Below are 23,119 nucleotides of genomic sequence, written 5' to 3' on the forward strand. Positions count from 1 at the left end.
GTACATACAAAACGAATAGTGAAAGATGTGTATCAACAATCGAAAACCAAGTACCACCATAAGTTGATACTATATAGTATCAACTTGTAGTGGTACTTAGCATAGTGCATACACAGTAGTGAATAAAATGTAATTTTTAGCTGCTCCTGAAGGGGACAATAATTGTTGAAAAATACTAATTTCTTGCATTCCAGCACAACTTTTTAATGCTAGTTTCAGCAATGCTAGTATGAGCATCAAGGATGCAAAAGCCCGCTTAAAAGATTTGGCTCAAAAGTGTGCTTGAAAACTTGTTGCACTTTGCAACATATTTTGACCAGTTTATCAGCTGTTATGGTTCCAGAGCAAAAGTAGATATACTTCAGATTTTTATTATAGATTATCCTTGCACTGGACAATAACTACACTGTCAAGTTTGCAGTGATTCAGTATGAATAGCTGCATCAGAACATTCCTTCAAATTTTGCACCATTGATACGGGCTGAAATTTGTTTATTTTCAGGGACAATTATAAGACAAGGTCTACCTGAATCATTTTCTAACTAGTACCATCTGAAAGAGGAAATATTACTGTGCAAGATTTATATTTATTTGTTTTGCAATGTAACCCTTATTAAAATATAAATTTGTTTAAAAGTGTGGGATATTTTGTGTGCATGGCCCATGATAAACACATATAGCAAGGCTAGAAAATGTATATGAAATAGGTGTTGCATTGGTCCATGATAGCTTTGCCACTACTGGTTTCCAAATGAGCAAACCAGTATCCTCTTCACCAGAGGAGGATGGGCTGGAGAGGGCTTCAATGGCTGGGAGGGTATAGATGGGCTGGAGTAGGTTTTGACAGAGATTTGGCAGTTGGAACCCAAGCACAGTACCAGGAAGAGCTTTGGATTCTTGCCCAGAAATATCTAAGAAGAAAAAAATTTAAATTGACTCAAATTGGGCAGACTGGATGGACTATTCGGGTCTTTATCTGCCGTCATCTACTATGTTACTGTATACTTGGTATGGTATCAAACAAAGACTTATATCTCCACAAGTATTCCACTGACAGATCTTAAACTTTACCAGAGTTTTGTTTAGGTTATGTTAGATTCAGCATACAAAGTTTCATCAAAACCCATGATGGTGAGGTGGGGAACCCTAGACCACTTGACATGGAATATGTTATGTTATTACCTTGGTATTCTCTTCATGCACTTCTAAATGTCTTTTCATCTTAGATACATTTGCAGCATTGTTAGTGACTAAACTGCGTACTAGGCATTTGAATTTTTGTTCACATTTTATAGCTTTTGCTGCTATTTCCTATAAATATTCTGCTGTATGTGCATTTCCTGAGGTATCAGCTATTTCTGCATTGTTCATACAGCCTCATGCTACATAATAAAAATGATTCCTTATTTCAAGATGAATAACTTTTGGACTATAATGTATCTCAAATAGAAAACTATCTTTAGATTTTTTTTCCCCTCAAAAACATTTTAATTTTAAAAAATCCAAGCATTTTATTTAAAAAAAAATCCAATTTTTAAATTAAAAATATTGATTTTTATCCTTCCTGACTGTCCCTTTACCAGTGTGCCAAATTTATACCCCAAATGAACACAGATGAAAACTTACTCATTGACTCTCAATCTCCACTGTTTGGGTTGGGCCACTCTTGGCAATCATGATTTCTGCAATCTAGTCCAGCAACTTCCCTCCCCTCCCTTCAGCTCCACAACTTATCCTACAATGTCTAACCGTTATTTCACTATCTTTACCCAGGGAGCCAAACTCTGGAAAGGTTTGTCTTCTTTCTTTCTTTAGAAAGAGTCAAGCATTTTCTATAGTAGCTACTCTCATTTGGCAAAGGTAATTAAATTTAAAATCCAACGATGAGGCTATAAAGTATCTATACCCTAATCCAATCCATTCTGGTAGTTTGTATTGCAAGGTTTTGGTCGGGAGGGTGTGTGGTGTGTTTTAGTTTACCTTAATCACACTCTCTATCTTTTTTCCTAGGTTTTTCCTAGCCATGGATAAGAAAGCATTACAAAATCTCATTCTAAGAAAAAGCCATCGATTGTCTTATGTCAAAAATGATGGAACTAGTTCAGTGTGGAAGTCATTTGATGTCATTCATGTGGATGGTAAGACCAGTGGTTTTGCCATGTGCAAGACTTGTACCAAGGCACTGAAATGGAGCTCACGTGATGGTACCAGTGGATTGAAAGCGCATTTAGCAAGCTGTGAGAAAAAGCATACCCTTAAGAGAAACAGTGGGGACTCCTTACATGAAGTGAATCAAAAGGACAAACCAGAAAGAATGATGACTGTACTTGAAACAGTGAAAGCAGAAGTTACTGACGCAGTCGCATCGATGTGCGCCCTAGACATCAGGCCTTTCTCAGTGGTTGAAGGAATTGGCTTCACTCGTCTTGCTGAGAAGTTGATTTCTATTGGTGCAAAATATGGCCAGCTTTCTGCAAATCAGATACTCCCCTCTGCCAGAACAGTTTCCAGGCATATTTCAACTATTGCTGAAGAGGAAAAAGCAGCACTGTGTGATACATTGCGACATCAAATTAAATTTGGTGTTACAGCTGATCTGTGGACTGAAGATGGCACTGGAATGCCATACATCACAGTAACTGCACAGTATGTAGATGGAAATTTTCATCTTAACTCAAGAATCCTTGCTACCAGAACTCTACTTGAGAAACATACTGCAACAAATATTAGATCTATTGTGAAGGACATTTTGCAAGAGTTTGGGGCTTACCGTGGGGACAATATCTATGTTACTGACAGTGGAACTAATACTAAGGCCGCATTCAAGGATCAACAGTGGATATCATGTGCTGGCCACAATTTGAATCTTGTGTTGATTCATGGACTGAAGGAGGACAGTGGTTCTGAGTCTCCAGCTGCTGAAGTAATTGGGTTGATAAAACTTGCAAATGAAATTGTCAGATATGTCAAGCATTCAAGAATGCATCAGAAGCTTGAAACTAGCCTCAAACAGTCTGTTCCAACTAAATGGAACAGTATCTATAAAATGCTAGTATCAATATGTAAAAACTTAACAGATCTTGACAGCCTGGCAACTGAATTCAGTGATGAAAAACTACAGAAGCTGCTTTTGGACTTAAATAAAGCACTGTTAAATGATATCATTTGTGTCTTGTCTGCTTTTGATGTGGCAACAAGAGTCTTGTCTGCTGATCAAACCCCTACTATCTGCAATGTCCTTCCATCACGTGCCCAGTTGCTCAAGCATCTGACTGTTACTGCAACAGATTCATCCATTATTGCTGGCCTCAAGGGTCATTTGCAATATTTTATTGACACTTATTTTCCAGTTCATCCATTACACAATATTGCTTCTCTTCTACATCCACGTCTTAAAGACAATCCAATTATCTTCTCAGATGATGTAAAAACACAGGCAACTGAATCTTTGAGAAGGTTGTACCAACAGATTAAAATGGAAGGCTCAAGTCCATCAACATCAACAACTCAGGATACTCCACAATCCACATTTCCAGAAAGCATCACATCTGTGGAAGAGCCTCCGACCTCCAAACAAATGAAAATGGATGTTAGCAGTTTTCTGAGCGACTTTTATGGAACTGTGTCATCTTTGAAGGCTATTGATGAATTGGACAGTTATCTATGTTCAAGTGATGACGACGACGATGTTTTGACATTTTGGAAAAATAAACAAAAGTGCTGGCCAAAATTGGCAAAACTTGCACGGGGGATCCTGTGCATTCCTGCTACCAGCACGTCGTCTGAGAGAACATTTTCTTTTGCAGGAAGGGCTGTGGAAGAAAGAGCTAGACTGAATCCTGAGGTTGTTGATGATTTATTATTCATTCATGGATTTAAAAAATTATAAAAGTTCAAAAGAATAGGGAGTGCTGGTATTGGTTGAGTGCTTTATAGGGTATATTTCTCTCCTGCTAGGGCATATAGAGCAGGTTGTATTTTGTCCCGTCCCCCCCTTAAGATGTTTAACAGGTTAGGTTAGATCTAATATTTGCTGCATTATGTTTTTCAGAAGAGAGATTGCTGAGGGTGGCAAGGCTGTCGTTTCAGTTGCTCATTGGGAATTGAATCATTTGGGTTCTTGTGGCTGTTCTGGGAAGAGATATAACAGCTTGGGCCTTTTTTGGTGCCTTTGTAAGTGGGGCAGGGAGGGAGTATAGGGGAGTTATCCCAGGACAAGCAGGCAGCATATTCTTGACTGATGGGTGACGGCACCGACGGAGCCCGGTACGGACAATTTTAGAGTGATTGCACTCTAAGAACTTAGAAAGTTCTAGCTAGGCCGCACCGCGAGTGCCTTCCCGCCCGACGAAGGCGCGCGGTCCCCAGTTTCTTAGTTTCCGCGGAGCTAAGAAGACGCATATTTCCAACGGCTGTTGGATACTTTTTTTTTTCACCTTCCCGCTCGCGTATTTTTTCTCGTGAATTTCTTCACGTTTTATTATTCTCTTATTTTCTTGATAAAATTTCAAAAAAAAAAGTATTTTTTTTTACTTTTTTCGGTCGGCCCCGGCGGAGCCTGTTGGCACCATCGAAGCCTCGGGCTTCGATTTTGCTACGGCCGTTTTTCCCTTCATGCCCCCTTCACCGGGTTTTAAAAAGTGTCAGCGGTGTGCACGCCCTATTTCTTTATCCGACCCGCACAAGTGGTGCCTTCAGAGTTTGGGTCCGGACCATAGGGCAGAAACGTGCACCCGCTGTAGTTCTCTTCAAAAGAGAACTTTGAAGAATCGCCAAATTCAACAGCGGATTCTTTTCGGTGCCGCTATGGAAGTCCCACCGGCATCGACTCCGGCAACTTCCTCTAAATTGACACTGGTGGTTTCGACACCACAAGATTTATCGTCGGTGTCGCACCCTGTAGGTAAGCCGGCTAAGAAGCCATCCCCTACTGTTCTTGGCCCGTCAGTCGAACAAGCAGTGAGCCAAGTCCTGCAGACTGCGCGCCGGCCCCGCAAACGCTCCGCTCCCATAGAAGTCACTGCTTCTTCATCGGCATCGACTTCGCCTGAGCGTCGAGCTGCACCGCAGGTACCGAGTAAGAAAAAAGCGGTACCGGTGCCATCGGGACCATCTCTGGATGAACGTATAGCATCCATCCTTCAGGTCCAGCTTAAGGAGCAATTACAACACCTGCTCCCGGCTCTGCTAACTCCGAACCTTCCGGTGTCGGTTCCCACTGAGCCTACGGTACCGATCGTCGACCAGCCTATGTTGTCGGCATCGACGTTATCGGCACCACTTAAATCTGCCTCCTCCATGTCTATGCCTATTTTATCGGCAGAGCCAAAGTCTCTTCGACGTACGGCTCACTCGGCCTCTGATCCGGTACCGCTCTTTGACACCCGTACCGCTTTACAGTCACCGGGTACGGTGTCGATGCGTTCAGGCAAATCGGTACGCAAAACCAGGCATACCGAATCCTCTACCCCTCTCTCAGGGCCGTCTTCCATCGGTACGTGACCCTGATGTATAGGTCCGATGATCCGGTACCGAGGAGGATTTTTCATCGGATGAGGCTGACCCATCGGTGCAGGATCCTGCTAGTAAGCCAGAGCACTCTTCCTTCACTAAATTTCTGAGGGAGATGTCAGACACCCTTTCTCTCCCCTTGGAGTTTGATTCTAAAAAGTCAAAAGCATTCCTGGAGGCTTTGGATTTTGACCAACCTCCCAAAGAATTTTTAAAGTTACCCCTTCATGATATATTAAGGGAAACTTTTTACAAAAATCTGGAAACTCCTCTCACCATTCCAGGAGCTCCAAGAAAATTGGAATCTCTTTATAAAGTTATTCCTATTCCAGGGTTTGACAAACCTCAGCTTCCACATGAATCTTTGCTGGTGGAGTCAACCCTAAAAAAATCTGCAGGCTCTAGTGTGTATGCCTCTGTCCCTCCTGGCAGAGAGGGCAAGGCCATGGACAAATTTGGTAAACGACTTTACCAAAATGCTATGTTGGCCAACCGTTCAGGTAACTATGTGTTCCACTTCTCCTTTTACCTGAAACATCTTATCCAGCAGATGGCCACTTTTCAAAAATATATTCCTGACCGCAAGCTTTCTGCTTTTCAACAATGCACTACCAGTCTTTTGCAACTCAGGAAGTTTATGGTCCGTTCCATCTATGACACTTTTGAACTGACATCCCGAGCTACTGCTATGTCTGTAGCGATGAGACGATTGGCATGGCTTCGCGTCTCAGACCTTGATGTGAACCACCAGGACCGCCTTGCCAATGCTCCCTGCCTGGGTGATGAGCTGTTTGGAGAATCTCTGGATACTACCACTCAGAAGCTTTCTGCTCATGAGACGAGGTGGGATACTTTATTGAAAAACAAAAAGAAACCCCCTCCTCCTCGTCCTTTTAGACAGCAGACATCGTATCAGAGGCGTTTTTCTGCTCGGCCGATTCAGCCTCATCCTCTTCAGCCTCGGAGGCAACAGCAACAACAACAACAGGCTCGCCAACAACAGCCACCTGCCATAAAGCCTGTTGTTCAGCCTAAACCGACTCAGCCCTTTTGACTCGCTTCTCCAGGGCATTGCCAGTCTTCCTCCCTCATGTCCTCTTCCACAGCCCATAGGGGGTCGACTAAACATTTTTCTGACTCAATGGGAAGTAATCACCATCGACCAGTGGGTGCTCTCTATCATCGCCCACGGCTACTCCCTCAATTTTCAGACTCCTCCGCCGTTAGGCCTGCCAAAAGAGTCTGCTTCCAACAAGTCTCAATCCCTCCTTCTCGCTCAAGAGGTTCAATCCCTCCTTCTTCTCAATGCCATCGAAGAAGTTCCTCAGGATCAGCGGGGTCAGGGATTTTACTCCCGGTACTTTCTAGTTCCCAAAAAGACCGGAGACCTCAGACCTATCTTAGATATCAGAGATCTCAACAAATGTTTGGTCAAGGAGAAGTTCAAAATGCTTTCTCTTGCCACCCTCTACCCTCTTCTCACTCAGGGCGACTGGCTATGCTCCCTCGATCTAAAAGAGGCTTACACACATATTCCTATCCATCTGACATCCAGGCAATATCTACGCTTTCTCATCAATCACAATCATTATCAGTACAAGGTGCTACCCTTCGGTCTGGCCTCCTCTCCCAGGGTATTCACCAAGTGTCTGAGTGTGGTAGCGCCCTATCTCCGCTCTCACAATTTTCAAGTCTTCCCTTATTTGGACGACTGGCTGATCAAGGCTCATTCTCCTCAGGCGGTTCTGCTTGCCACCAACCAGACCATTCACCTCCTTCAATTGTTGGTTTTCGAGATCAATCTACCCAAGTCGCACCTTATTCCAACCCAGCAACTTCAATTCATTGGAACCATTCTGGACACTGTTCTGATGAGGGCGTTTCTTCCATCCAACTGCCTTCAGACCATCCTTCATCTCTGTCGGCAGGTGTTTCAACAGCTTACCATCTCTGCCAATCACATGATGGTGCTCTTGGGGCACATGGCTTCCACAGTACATGTCACCCCCTTCGCACGTCTCCACCTGCGTACTCCTCAATGGACCCTAGCGACCCAGTGGTCACAAGCGACGGATCCTTGCTCACAACACATATCTGTGACCTCGTCTCTTTGACAGTCGCTTTTTTGGTGGTTGACATCTTCAAATCTATCCAGAGGTCTGCTGTTCCATCTACCTCATCATCATTTCGTGATCACCACAGACGCATCCCCTTATGCCTGGGGAGCTCACTTGAACGAATTCCAAACTCAGGGGTTTTGGACTGCCCAGGAAAAGAAACACCATATCATTTTCCTGGAACTCCGAGCAATGTTTTATGCCCTCAAGGCATTTCAGCATCTTCTCTTTCCTCAAGTACTACTCATTTGCACAGACAATCAAGTTGCAATGTACTACATCAACAAACAGGGAGGGACGGGCTCTCGCCTGTTGTGTCAGGAAGCCCAACGGATTTGGTCTTGGGCGACAGCTCATCATTTATTCCTGAAAGCTATCTACATTCAAGGGGAGCAGAATTCCTTAGCAGACAATCTCAGCAGAATTCTCCAACCTCACGAATGGACTCTCGACCCCTTGACTCTCCAGTCCATTTTCGCTCAATGGGGCACTCCTCAAGTGGACCTTTTTGCAGCTCCTCACAATCATCAGCTGCCCCTGTTTTGCTCCAGACTCTACTCTCCTCACCGTCTGGCACCCAATGCATTTCTCCTGGAATAGACCAATCTCTTCCTATATGCATTTCCTCCTCTACCGTTCATGCTGCGGACATTGTTCAAGCTCAGGAGGGAACAAGCCACCATGATTCTCATCGCTCCACGGTGGCCCAGGCAGCATTGGTTCTCCCTTCTACTTCAACTCAGTTCCAGGGAACCCATACTTCTTCCACTGTTTCCTTCTCTGCTTACTCAGCATCAGCAGACCCTACTGCATCCCAACTTACAGTCTCTGCACCTGACAGCTTGGTATCTCTCGGGCTGACTTCGGCTGGCTCACTCACTCCTTTCTCAGCCTGTCCATTCTATCATTGATGCTTCCAGGAAACCGGCCACGCTTCAGTGTTATCAACAGAAGTGGTCTCGGTTTTCTTCCTGGTGCCTCGTACATCACCATAATCCCATGTCTCTAGCAGTGGAACTGGTGTTGGACTATCTTCTTTCCTTGTCTGACTCTGGTCTCAAATCTACTTCTATTAGAGTTCATCTTAGTGCCATTGCTGCCTTTCATGAGCCCATTCATGGAAAACCCCTCTCGGCTCATCCTTTGGTTTCTAGGTTCATGAGGGGCCTTTTCAATGTGAAACCACCTCTCAAGCCCCCTCTTGTGGTTTGGGATCTCAATGTGGTTCTTTCCGCTTTAATGAAGCCTCCTTTTGAACCTTTGGCCACAGCACATTTCAAATTTCTTACTTGGAAAGTGGTCTTCCTTATAGCTCTCACTTCTGCCAGGAGGGCATGCACTAGTGGCCGATCCACCTTTCACTGTTTTTCACCATGATAAGGTGGTTCTCCGTACACATCCAAAGTTTCTCCCTAAGGTTGTGTCTGACTTTCATCTTAATCAGTCCATTGTCCTACCTGTATTTTTTCCAAAGCCTCATTCTCATCCAGGTGAACAGGCTTTGCATACCTTGGACTGTAAACGTGCTTTGGCTTACTATCTTGAACGCACTAAATCTCAGATCATCTCCTCAACTGTTTTTGTCCTTTGATCCTAACAAGTTGAGTCATCCGGTATCTAAACGCACCCTATCCAATTGGCTTGCTGCTTGCGTTTCATTCTGTTATGCTCAGTCGGGCCTGACACTGGAAGGTTCTATCACGGGCCACAAAGTTAGAGCTATGGCAGTGTCTGTAGCTTTCCTCCGCTCCACTTCCATTGAGGAAATCTGCAAGGCTGCTACTTGATCCTCACTTCATACTTTTACATCTCACTATTGTCTGGATGCATTCTCCAGACGGGATGGACACTTCGGCCAATCTGTTTTACAAAATTTATTTTCCTAATGGCCAACCTTCCCTCCATCCCTCTTTTTGTTAGCTTGGAGGTCACCCATCAGTCAAGAATATGCTGCCTGCTTGTCCTGGGATAAAGCACAGTTACTTACCGTAACAGGTGTTATCCAGGGACAGCAGGCAGATATTCTTGCGTCCCTCCCACCTCCCCGGGTTGGCTTCTTAGCTGGCTTATACTAACTGGGGACTGCGCGCCTTCGTCGGGCGGGAAGGCACTCGCGCACACGCGGTGCGGCCTAGCTAGAACTTTCTAAGTTCTTAGAGTGCAATCACTCTAAAATTGTCCGTACCGTGGCTCCGTCGGTGCCGTCACCCATCAGTCAAGAATATCTGCCTGCTGTCCCTGGATAACACCTATTATGGTAAGTAACTGTGCTTTGTTGAACCTTATTCTGTATTTTCTATGTGATTTATAAACGACAGTTGTACAGAATACTGTTTTTTACATACTTTTAATAAAAAGTTAAATCATAACTGTTCAAAGGGATGGGGACAAATTTTGTCCCTGTATCATTCTGTACCCCAGACTTAGATTTAATCTTTGGCATGGATGTTAACTTTGGTGTTAGTCTTGTTCAAAGTTTATAAGGGTTTTTTGTTTTCATTTTAGTCAGGTGTGGGGAAAAAGGTATTTTATATAGAAATAGGGTTAATACAAATGTTAAAGAGCCACTGTGTATGTTACAATGCCTGCCTATCCCTCTAATTGTGTGTGAGTTGAATATGTGCCTGTCTTGTAGGTGGCTGAGGAATAGGGTTACTAGATTTTGCATCTGGTGAAGGAGGACATGTGGTCCTGCCCTATTCCGTCCTCGGGCCCACTCCTAGGTCCGCCCTGTTACACCTCCCAACCCCAGCCCCAAGCATACCTAGTTTCTTCGGGCTGAGTCTTGAATGCATCTGTGCATGTGCAGATGCAGCATGATGTCACTGTGTCACATGCGCAGATGTACGCCAGACTTGGCCTTGATCTTACCAGCTCTTCAAAACCCAAAGTGCCAGGTTTTGAAAAGCCATTTGGATGCCTGGACAGTCCTTTGAAAAGAGGACATGTCTGGGTAAATTCAGATGTCTGGTAACCCTACTGAGGAAGAATGTATGTGTTGGGGAGCTGCGCAGGTATGGAAGAAGTTAACATGGGATTTCCATTGGGATGTGGTCAAAATCTCTGGTGACTCCAGAACAAGGCTTGGAGCATATGGAGAGAGACAATTGGAATGCCAGAATAAGGCTTGGAGCATATGGAGAGAGGAATGTTGGAATGCCAGAATGAGGCTTGGAATGTCCAGAGGAGAAGCTGGAACACTCATTGGTTGAATAGTGAACTGTGGAGGTTGGGAGAAAACAGGGCTGGGACTAAGTAAATAGCGTCAATTCCAGGTAAGTATGGGGATCGAGGAGACATGGGTGAAATTTCTCTTCCTACAAATGCAATTCTAGTGTGTGTAAAGTGGCTGTCTGAGTATGAATGTTGTCCCAGTGTGAGGATGTGTGTGTGTCTGTTTATATACCTGAATTTTCTTTTCCAGTACTTTCCCGTGTCTCAATTTTTTTTTTTTTTTTATTGATCTGATATCTCCTGATTAGAAAGAGGTGTGAATTCCTTTGAAGGCCCAGTTCTCAGAGATAGCCGGTTTGGTTTCTTTGTTATTCTTGAGCACTGGTCCTATAACAGATTGGGAGAAATCCTGTTTACCTACACTGACATCACCCGTGGTCAGACCTGCCTGCAGTATCTTCCAGAGTCTTTGGCTACTTTCTGGAAAGTCCCTGAAGCCTCAGATTAACTTCCAGGTTGGGCCAGAACAGCAAAATATGCTGACAGTGAGGAGCATTAATTTACTTTTGAGAGTTATTGTAAGGAGCCTCTTTTGTAAAAAGACAGTTAAACATGTAATTTATCTTTATAAAATAGATGTGTGGATTGATTTTATTAATATTAGCCCTCTTGTAAAATTACTTTGCACATGTATTTGGTAACAGATATTAGACACATAAAAGTTCTTAATGTGTAAAAATGTTCCTTCCTTTTGATGAGAGAGAGAACAATTCTTATGCAGGTATTACAGCTGCCTAGTCTTGTAGGTGATGTGCCATGATAAACTAGGCAAAGTCCCTGAAATGGAACAGTTGTGCATTTGTTTAATAAAACTAGGTGAAATGTCTCTGAGCCTTAAATAATTGAACACAGAGATGAATGTAAAGAAACTTGAAATTTGGGATTTATTTTTTTTAGAGTATTCCTTATCGTACCATTAGACCAGTCTGCACGAATTGGTTGTTTCCCTTCCTGAGCAGCAAATGGGAGTACAGAATCTAAACTTGTCTAATACATCACCAGTATGAAGATTGATGCCTGCTGAAATCCTTTAGCATTTCTCTATTTCCAGCAGATGGTAAGGTTGAGTTGTGCTACTTCATAGCACCAAGAGAGGCACAGATCTCAATTCCAAAGGAAAAGTCAAGGACTGCAAATCATGAGGGATATCAAACCACAATTTCTTCACAATAATTTGTTGTACACAGTGAAGATGTGTTCCCATAAAATGCCCAGCATGGCCTCGTTTCACTAAAAGGCTGTCAGGTATACCCTATGAAATACATATGCATAATATCAATAGTAATTAAAAAAACACTGTGTATTTGGATTTTCAAATGGCATTTGGCAAACTACCTCATGAAAGACTAATGAGGAAATTAGAACATCATAGGAGGGTAATGTTCTTTTCCAGTGCAATAGGTGAGACCAATCAAGACAGTAAGGTTATTTCCCTTTAGCTGCATGATGCAGAAGCAATCCACTCCGGATTTTCACTCTGTTTTATTTCACAGTGAAATAGCTTTCCCTCGGTTCGTTCCTACTGCACGCATGGCTGTAGTTGTGTGTGTTGGGCTCTCCCTATTTTATTATTTTTAATTTGATGTAATTTTGTACCCTTTTTGGGTATTTCGATGCTTGGAGCAATTTTAAAGATCTGCCTGCTTGAAAGTTCACAGACTCCAGTATAGTTGACAGGCCGATCCTACTGGGTACCTGTTAGCCTGCATAGTTTTCTCTGGAGCTCAGGGCCGACCCTAAGGTGGTCTCACCTTCTGTTAATCAGGGGTCGAGCGCAGGATGTTAGGCATCCTTAGGAGTTTCTGTAGGGTCTAACGGGGTGCCAGCTGCATCATCGCACCTCCACCAATCCCAGTGCACATCCGGTGGTCCTTAGGGATGGAGGTGTAGTCAAACATTGGAGTCTGGCAGCCCGAAGATCAGCTTTTTGAAGCATTCTCAGCATTGTAGCAGTGATTTTTAATCATACAGCTACTGTGAGAGAGCTGTATCCAAGCCAGGCTGGAAGACTTAAACATCAAGGTCAAAAGAATTACCAGAATGGATTCTCTCTCCACATGACTGGGCTAGAGCCTCTGTTCTGTGAATTCAAATAACAGACATGAGGAAAAGCCATGTAATAATCAATTAGGATTTATTAGTTCTATGCCTGAGAAAAGCAAGCCCTCAAATTTTCAGTGTTCTTCAAAAGGGAGATAGCTCAAGTACAAAAGAATCTTCCAGTTCATGTTCACCTTCCTCGGAGTTAAAATCTGGAATGATCTCGCAGAAACTATAAGAACGGAAACCAACCATACCCTATTCCTAAAGAAACTGAAAGCTTCACTCTTAGAAAACTAATTCCTCCAAGATCTTCATAAGCACATGACCTTTACTTAATTCGCCTAAGTTTTTGTGTTCCCTGTCCCCTTTCTGCTCCTTCCCCTCATCCTATCCCTCCCCTCCCTTTCCTCAAGTCACCTAGAGCCTGTTTAGGTGTGCACAACACCCAAAGATTAGATTAGAAAGCAAGGACAAACAGATTTATATCCCATGTGACATCATTTATAATAATTATCATGCTTTAGAATACAATGGCACAGTTGATCACATGACTTCCTTTCCAAAAATGCCTCACATCAATGTTACATTTAAATCCTTAATTTTAATGTTAAGTTAACTGTTAAGTTTCTAAACCCAGCAGGTGGCAGTATTTCACTTTTTCTTTCTAAACTAAACCTTGGGTTTATATACCGCACCATCTCCATAGACGCAGAGCTCGGCAAGGTTTACAGGAAATAGGATGAGAAAGAAACTCCAGTGGAGGGTTTAAGGATTAGGTGTAAAAGGGTGAGGATGGGTGGGAGAGGCCTAAGAGGGGGGGGGAAGTGTTACAGTTTTGAGAATAGCCAGGTTTTTAGGTGTTTACGGAAAAGTTGGAGGGAGCTTGAGGTTCGGAGAGGTAAGGTTATTCCAGAACTCAGTGATTCTAAAGGGGAGGGATGACCCAAGTTTGCCTGCATGAGAAATACCTTTTGTGGAAGGGAAAGATAGTTTAAGAGTTTGGGAGGATCTGGAGGAGTAGGAATTGGGGAGTTCCAGGATAGAGGGATAACAGCAGGAAGGATGCCATGTAAGATCTTGAAGGCTAGGCACGCACATTTAAGAACATAAGAAGTTGCCTCCGCTGGGGCAGACCAGAGGTCCATCCTGCCCAGCGGTCCGCTCCCGCGGCGGCCCATCAGGCCCACTGCCTGAACAGTGGTCTCTGACTAATTTTGTAATTTACCTCTAATCCTGTCCCTATAACCTTACCTCTACTCCTATCTGTACCCCTCAATCCCTTTGTCCTCTAGGTACCTGTCCAGTCCTTCTTTGAAGCCTGTAGCGTACTTCTGCCTATCACATCCTCCGGCAGCGCGTTCCATGTATCCACCACCCTCTGGGTGAAAAAGAACTTCCTGGCGTTTGTTCTAAACCTTTCCCCTTTCAATTTCTCCGAGTGCCCCCTTGTATTTGTGGTTCCCCTTAGTTTGAAAAATCTGTTCCTGTCCACTTTTTTATGCCCTTCATGATCTTGAAGGTTTCTATCATGTCTCCCTTGAGTCGTCGCTTTTCCAGGGAGAAAAGCCCCAGCTTTTTCAGTCTGTCAGTATATGAGAGGTCCCCCATACCCTTTATTAGCTTAGTTGCTCTTCTCTGGACTCTCTCAAGTACCGCCATGTCTTTCTTGAGGTACGGCGACCAGTACTGGACACAGTACTCCAGGTGCGGGCGCACCATTGCACGATACAGTGGCAGGATGACTTCCTTCGTCCTGGTTGTGATACCTTTCTTAATGATACCCAACATTTTGTTCGCTTTCCTTGAAGTGGATCCTGGGGATTACTGGGAGCCAATGAAGCTTAGACAGGAGTGGTGAGACGTGATCAAATTTATATTACTTTTGATGTCTGATCATTTAAGACATCAATCATGTCAGTAAAAGGCCTACTTCCTGACTACTGTATGACCTCACAATTAGCATTGTGTGTTCTAATCTATAAGGAACAGATTCTCCTGTAAAACACCCAAGTTTCCTGTTCCTCTGAGAACCTTATCTATAAACTCCATGGATGTATATGAAGAATGGTACATATCTATAAACTCCATGGATGTATATGAAGAATGGTACATATCTATAAACTCCATGGATGTATATGAAGAATGGTACATATCTATAAACTCCATGGATGTATATGAAGAATACATTTGACTTATGTCTTAAGAGAAACAAAATAAACCTTCTGAACTTCTGTAGCTAGAATGCAGAAAAGCAATTTAGTCAAGGAATGCCAATCTGTGAGCTTAATCTGTTAATTACAAGGTCTCAAAGCTGAGTTTCCAAATTTTAATGTATAGGTACTGTGTTTTAATTTATTCAGTTTTCACATCTATGACACCTTATCACACTTGTAAATTTCAGAAATTCCACAACATTCCCCTCTTGTAACAAGACTTTGTTACACATAAGCTAGCTAGTAAGTTGATATCCCTCACTCACAAAGATTTGTATGCAGAGGCTTGTTGAGGCCTGGTAAGATGGTGTGATAACTTAAGCTTTTCTTCCTAGTAGCTCAAGCATGTTGGTGCTCTTAAAGCTGAGAGACTTCATCAGATGTGAACTGAAATGTAATGAATTACATCAAAACAAAGTATAAGAATGCCAATTGTAAATCCTGGCTAGCCAAATAATGAGAGTAGGACCCCATGCGTGAGACAATGTAAAAAGAGATTTTCCCTACTTTCTCATATAGCTATAGTCATAATTATTCATGTTAAACTAAACTAAACCTTAGGTTTATATACCGTGCCATCTCCACAAGCATAGAGCTCGGCACGGTTTACAGGGTTAGGTTGGAAAGGAGCTAGGAAGATAAAGAGGGACAGAGAACCAAAAAGCGGGAAGTGTTAGATTTTTGAAAAGAGCCAAGTTTTCAGGTGTTTGCGGAAGGATTGGAGGGAACTTGAAACTGTTAAAATCAATCAAGGTTAGAAATGTGACTGGTAAGAAAAAGTTTCATAATGTAGACAGCAAAGCACGACATCTAGCTCAAACGATATTCATCAGGGACATCAGTGTTGGGGGACTATAGTTGGCAATAAAACTTCACAGTAAGGACATATTAGCCTACAATATTTGGTTCCATCACTACAAATAAAGTAGTTCCTTATTCAGACATCTTAAACTACTGTTCTTATACTCATGTACATTTAAAGATATTATAGGATTTCATCCTGACAGCTTACAAAACTTCACTTCAAGAAACAGTGTTCCTGTGCTCTAAGACAGCTGTTACCAATAGAGATTTGATCACTCTGGATATCTTCAAGTTGTCCCACATCTCCCTCAGGATTATGAGGTGGTATCTGTAGTAGAAGCCATGGTCCCATCTCTTATCGGACAGTGGTATCTTAATTCTCTTCACTATACTGGCAGGAAAGAATCTCTTGAAGTGAGTGAAAATGAGAGATAAAATTCCAGACAGGATGAAAATGCATACAATTTTCTTAGCATTGCATTCAATAAACTGCATAAATACTTTCAGTTAGCCTATTATAGTCTTATAATTTCATAGGCTTAGTAATAAATTTCAATTATCAAAGCATTGCTTAATTGTTGGGGAAAAGATAAAAATTTAAAATAAATAAGCCCTTAGTTGTAAGAAAGTAAACTGTAAAGTTTTAAAGCTCAGTCTCATAAAGGGTCATCTGCAATTGTAATCCTAGCAGCAACGGTCATTCAGTTCCCCTCTGGTGGCCAATGAAGAAAGAGTCCTGAGAAAGTCATATTGTTGATTCATGTTGGCATTAATACTCTGTTCTGGGCTTTCAGTGAAGACTCACTAAGGCACTTTTTGGGCCCTGATTCTATAAACTGTGCCTAGTTTTAGGCATGGTTTAGACATCTGTGTTGCACAAGTTACAATGAGCGTTACATAGGGTCAGGTAAGCGTCCGATACCTGTTCCCAAAAATCACACTTTTTCTGATGTAGACACCAGATAGACATCCCTATGAGGTTAGTTATATATAAAAATGTGATTTTTACAGATTTGTTATTATTTCAGGATTGTAAGCTTTAACATAATAAACCCAAAGTATATCATCATTAAAAGGATAATAAAAACACAGTATACCATGTTTAAAAGGATATAATATATAAGTTTCAGTGGGAATTGAACTGGGAACCTGTGTGAATTTTGAAAAAAATGTGCCATGCTTACACACTAACCATCATTCTAATCCACTATGCTAAACAATGAGCCATGCAATAATAGCAATTCTGATTTGATTATACTGCTCCTTATAGGTAGTGAATGGCAGTTAATTCTGCTAGAAGACAGAACAAGGTAGAATTCGCTGCCCTATTATATCCTCTCATTATTTCCGAATTGTATACTTCAATAGTATAAAAACAAAAAAAGTAACAAATTATGCCATGTTTAAAAGGATAAGTATAATATTACTTTTTGACTGAGAGGCACTGATTGGGATTTGAACTGGAAACATCAGCGTAGAAGGGTGTAAGCTTCATTCCTATGCTACACAGAAACTTGTATAATAATGGTTAAAAATTAGCTGCTATAAGAAGTGTAAAGCATAGGAGTTTGAACATCGTATAGGCTTTAGATAGACGTGATTTAAGCATCAGAAAGGCTGTAGCAGGATACATGCTATTTAGGCAGCCTAGGTCATCCAATTATTTTTCTCTGGGCATCCCATAGACGTTATTTGAGAGATGTTTAGACGTTTCCAAAGTGATCTTTTAAATAAAGTTCAGGGATTTTTATTTTGTTATTCAGGCACCACATCAACAGGTCACATCCATACACGCATATTGAATTTAAAATTTAAAAAGCAATGTTATTAGCTAATTGCAGCACATGAAAATCGCAGCTTTAGGTTCCTTGCTCTAAATTAGTGGTTCCCAACCTTGTCCTGGAGGACCACCAGGCCAATCGGGTTTTCAGGCTAGCCCTAATGAATATGCATGGAGCAGATTTGTATGCCTGTCACTTCCATTATATGCAAATCTCTCTCATACATATTCATTAGGGCTAGCCTGAAAACCCGATTGGCCTGGTGGTCCTCCAGGACAGGGTTGGGAACTGCTGCTCCAAATAACTGTCTCATTAAACATTGCTACAATCAGCTCATTCTTCAAAGCAAAGAGAAAGCCCATAACTTCATTTGGCCAAGCTTAAAAACAATAATACACAAAACAGACCTGAATGTGGCTTCTAGTTCAATGCAAAGGGAGGTGTGCAGCTGCACAATGCTGACCACATTGTGAGATCATCAAGGTGCATCTGCAAGGTACAATGCCACAAGTAAGACAGGCCAGGAGTTGAACGCAACCTCTGCAAGATCAGCACAGAGCTTTTACTCATTGAGCTACACCACCTACCACTCCAGTTTCTCTAATTCCTGTCATATTAAAGCTTACTGACCTGCCTATGTATCAATTGCTTAGCTATCATATCACAGTTAGCTCAACAGCTTAAAGCACTGGTTTCATTATCCCAAAAAGCCAGAATTTTGAGTATGGTTCAATAAATGTGACATGGAGTCAATACTGCTGTTTTTTCAAATGCAAACTCCACTTTTGGAATAGATTGTTTCTAGTATTGCTAATGTGCTGTTTTGATATGAAAATTAGATTTGATTGTTCTGTAGCTTGTAATTTTTATTAAAATGAGTATTGTGTCAGCTGAAGTACATGAGGAAGATGAACCCAGACCAGACTCACACCCCAACCTTCATTCTAACCACTGTGCTACACAATAAGCCATAAAATCATAGCAATTCAGGTTTGATTATACTGTTCCGTTTAGGCATCATTATGGCAGGAGCTATGGTGTGCTTGCAGCTCCATAGTGGAGCGCTGGAAGCATGCCGTAACAGCTGCAGTTAAGCATATCTCAAGCTGTCAGGGTAGGAAACCTCTCCCCTGGCTGAAATAAGCCATTTCAGGCTCACCAAGTTAAGGTACCTTGTTGCACCTTTTCATCCTCTCCAGCTCTCATCTCATTTTCTCAAGTATTATGCTGGTTGCAGGCTATGAGGCAGGAGACATGCCACCTACAGTGTTTGCCAACCCTCTAAGGGCCTCTCTTGCAGCCTGGGCCTCATTGAACACTAGATAAGACAAAGGTCAATGTGACCAAGTAGCTGAAGTGGTGCTTAGTAAGGAAACACTAATGCCCGGCTGCTACGCAATGTAAACAAGTGCAAGGTGAAAATGGTTTAATATTTTTATTGCACAGTATAGGAGAGCAGCATGCAAGTGTAATATCATACAACTGCAGTTTGATGAGATGGATGACAGGTATGCAGAGTAAGCCACTCCTAAGTCCAAGTTGTTACTCTGGTAGAATTGTTAAGGTCCTATAATCTCTGGTAGGAGAAGGCAGGCTGAAAAAAAGGAAGATGGATTGAGACAAATTAAGAGTTTATTGGTGAGTTTTAGGCTCTTATAAAGGTGTGCTAAATCAATGCATGCGCTAACTGCTAACATGTCCATAGGATATACAACATGCAAGCATTAACATTTAGCACATGGTAACAGCGCCCTAAACGGCACTGCTTTAAGCACATGGTAAATGTTAACACGTGCATGTTATCCTATGGACATGTTGATTTAGTGCACCTTTGTAAAAGAGCCTAAACTCACCAAGTGCAGTCTCAGAATAACAGCTACAATGAACAGAAGCACAAACACTGTTCCCTTTTTATAGTAAGGATGCCTAACAATGACTAAAAAGCTTTACTTTTAGCTCCGAGGAAAAGCACTGCTATAAGTTCCACATATTCATGTAACTTGCATATCCATTTTGCTGGTACCAAATTTTCAAACAGCATGGGGGGGGGGGTTCAGCCAACACTCCTGGAACCAATTTTATCATCACTAATTCTCAGACCTGCTAATAACCTTGTGGAATGGAGAGAGTTGTGGCAGATATCAGGGGGGGGGCAAAAAGTTAATGGAGAATCACCATAAACAGTAGCACAGAATGGGAGTCCAAAAGAAGAAATCAGTTCTGCCTGAGCTTTTATCTAATAAAGACACCTAAGTAGCTAGCAATATATCATTCTCACCTGGATTTGGTATCTGAGTTCCTGGCATAGGTGCAGCATAGTCACTTGGAAAGACATAAAAATTGCAAATTACTATAGCTACTAATGGTCCTGTGAAATGGAGAGTTGTGGCAGATATAGGAATGAAAAGGTTAAAAGATAATCAAGAAAAGTAAAGTCTCAGAAATCAGCATAAACACAGAATAGTAGTCCTAAAAGAGGAAACACTACTCTGATAGACCTTCTTATACTAAGCATGCCTAAGTAGCATCTGATGTCATAGGCACCGTTAGGACTTCTCACCAGAAAACTTTCAGATCTGATTGGGTATGCTTTGGGCAAACACAGCTGCATTGACTTTTGTATTTAAATATATTTATTGATTTTCAAATCAAAACCACCAAGAATAACTTGTACAGAAAGCAAGATTAGTGATTCTATATACAAGAAAATAATTCAGTTAACATTGGAATAATTTATAACTAATATGATCAAGTCCTCAATTTATATGATCCAAGATTTTCTTAGCGAGAATAAAAGAAATAGAATTAAACAAAATGTACATTCTTATACATAGAAATGGCTATAAGGCTGATTCTGGGGATTAATCTATAATCTTAGGGCTTATGGTTTTCTGCCTCCAAACGGGAGAGCGTTAGAAAAGAAGTCAACTGACTAGGCTCAAAGAAAACATGTAACTGAGCGGTGATGCACTATACCCTTACAAGGATGTCGCAAGTAAAAAAGTAGCACCTAAAGATATAACACCTGGTTTCAACATAAGAAATTTGCAGCAACGCTTCTGGGTCTCCCGTGACAAATCAGGAAATATCTGTATTTTAAAGCCCATAAATTTTGTCTGTTTTTAAAGAATTTTAACAACCAAACTTTGTCAATAGAAAGAGCTACTGTTATAATCAAGGTACTTGGTTCTGCTGTCTCTTTATCTGATTTCTCCAATAACTGATACATTCAGTAAACCTTGGTCCGAAGACCTTTATTACTTACCTAATAAGAATCGTAAAACTTGTGATAAAGGAGGTATAGAATCTTCCGAGGCCCCCAAAACTTCAAGGAAATCGCTTAAACATTTCTCTAGGTGATACCAACGTTAACCTAGGAAAGTTAATTAACCTTAAATTATTGTATCTGGAGTTATTTTCCAGGTTTTCTATCTTTCTCCTAAGACTGATATTATCTTTCATTAACATTTCCTGTAGTTGTAGCTGCACTGACTTTTAATCATTTCCTTTACTTCTCAAAGCTTTGACAAGAAGCCATGTCTCATCTGCTTAGTCTGTAGAGGCTCTGTTATCAAATTCTAAATGAAGTTCCCTCTATAGCTCTATGCCTTAAGGCACTGCTTTTATCTTCCTTACGTCAGGTTCAAGTCTTGAGTGTGGTTAGCAAATTTTATATTAATTTTTCTACCAGAAAACCTTCAAAACTCTTTAGCCATTCCTTTGCTTAAACTTATTTGAGTTGATATTTAAAATGATCTGCAGCAATTCTCAGCAGCCTGTTCTCTCTCATCCTAAACCCCCACCCCAACACACACTCTTCAGGCATGAAATCAAAACCAGCCAAGCTGAATTTACCAACAGGAATGTCTCTAGGATACATCTAAAAAACATGTACCTTCCATTAATATCTGTCCAAGCCCTCTGAAGTTTTAGTAAACTTATACCTGTAGTCCTGTGTGGATATTGCATATAAAGAAATACATTCCTACCACAATGGCTTGTAGCTGAATGTATCTGATGCACCTGTGCCTGCAAACTGCAGAATGCTGATGAAAAACAGCAAAGTCCACCACTTATTAGAGCTGTTAGGATGCTGTTAAAATGAGTAGTGAGGGTGGGATTTGAATCTGTGAGCTTGAGAAGATGGACAAGGTGCATTAACTTGGTGAGCCACAAATGGCTTTGCTCTGTCAGAGGAGAGGTTTCCTCCCATGATAGCTTAGGACAAGGGTAGGGAACTCCGGTCCGAGAGCTGTATTCGTCAGGTTTTCAGGATTTCCCCAATGAATATGCAGGAGATCTATTTGCATGCACTGCTTTCAATGCATATTCATTGGGGAAATCCTGAAAACCGACTGGAATACGGCTCTCGAGGACCGGAGTTCCCTACCCCTGGCTTAGGATGTCCTACCCATGGGAAGGTGAAAATAAGTTTGCCTAGAAAGGGAAAAGTGCTGATAAAAACGGCAAAGTCCACCATCTAGACCAGGGGTGCCCACACTTTTTGGGCTTGCGAGCTACTTATGACCAAGTCAAAATGATCTAACAATAAAACTAAAAAACAAAACAAAACACAAAGCACACTGTACGCAGAGAAAATGTTAATTATCATTTATATTCTGGTTTTTTTTCAAAGAGGTCAAAAATAGACAAATACCCCCCCCTCCCTTTTTACTAAAGCACAATAGCAGTTTAGTGCAGAGAGCTGTGCTGAATGCCCAGGGCTGCTCGATGCTCATAGGCTCCCTGTGCTAAAAACCGCTATTGTGGTTTTGTAAAAGGGAGGCCATAGACAGCAGATATAAATTCAGACACATTTTGATCACTAAATTTAAAATAAAATCTTTTCCTACCTTTGTTGTCTGGTGATTTCATGAGTCTTGAGCATGGGTAATTGGACGCCAGCGCACTCATAAAGCTGCAGTTGCCAATTAAGCTGCTAGCTTTCACTCAAGATGTGCAAAATAACAAAAACATGGAAATGACGCATAACGCAAGGATACTTTGAAGCTCCCCAATATATACCATCAGTCCAGTGTGACATCATTGGCCGTCAGCCAATCAAACTAAGAGGCGGTCTTTAAATTTAGACAAAAATTATTTTACATGTTTAAAAGTTTCAGAAATCATTTGTTTTTTTACATTCATTTCTGAATATACATTAACATTTTATTACATATCCAATATTCTTTTTGTCCTTTTCAAAAAGGTATATTAAGAGAACCTGTATTTGTTAAAAAGTGCTGAGAAATTCTCAGCTCTCCCCGTCAATACAGTAAAGGAGAAGGAGGGGCTGTTTCCCCCTCTCCCTGAAACCTAACAGTTTCATGTTACACCTACACAGTCCTAAGTGTGGGCTACCAATGCCCTCCTTCCTATGCTGGAAACTGATACAGGTCTCTGATTCTAACTTAAC

General features: G+C 41.7%; 1 long non-coding RNA gene across 1 annotated transcript in view; it reads right to left on the bottom strand.

The window, feature by feature from the left end:
- Nucleotides 1-19,133: 19,133 nt before the first annotated feature.
- LOC117354767 overlaps nt 19,134-23,119 on the bottom strand; it is a 45,432-nt gene continuing 41,446 nt past the window's right edge. The window contains exons 2-4 of the long non-coding RNA XR_004538244.1: nt 20,969-21,076; nt 19,982-20,025; nt 19,134-19,297 (exon numbers count right to left, since the gene is read on the bottom strand). This is a non-coding gene — a long non-coding RNA (uncharacterized LOC117354767). The remainder of the gene's footprint in view (nt 19,298-19,981; nt 20,026-20,968; nt 21,077-23,119) is intronic.

This window comes from Geotrypetes seraphini, chromosome 1 (genome assembly GCF_902459505.1).
Source record: "Geotrypetes seraphini chromosome 1, aGeoSer1.1, whole genome shotgun sequence".
Taxonomy (NCBI): Eukaryota; Metazoa; Chordata; class Amphibia; order Gymnophiona; family Dermophiidae; genus Geotrypetes; species Geotrypetes seraphini.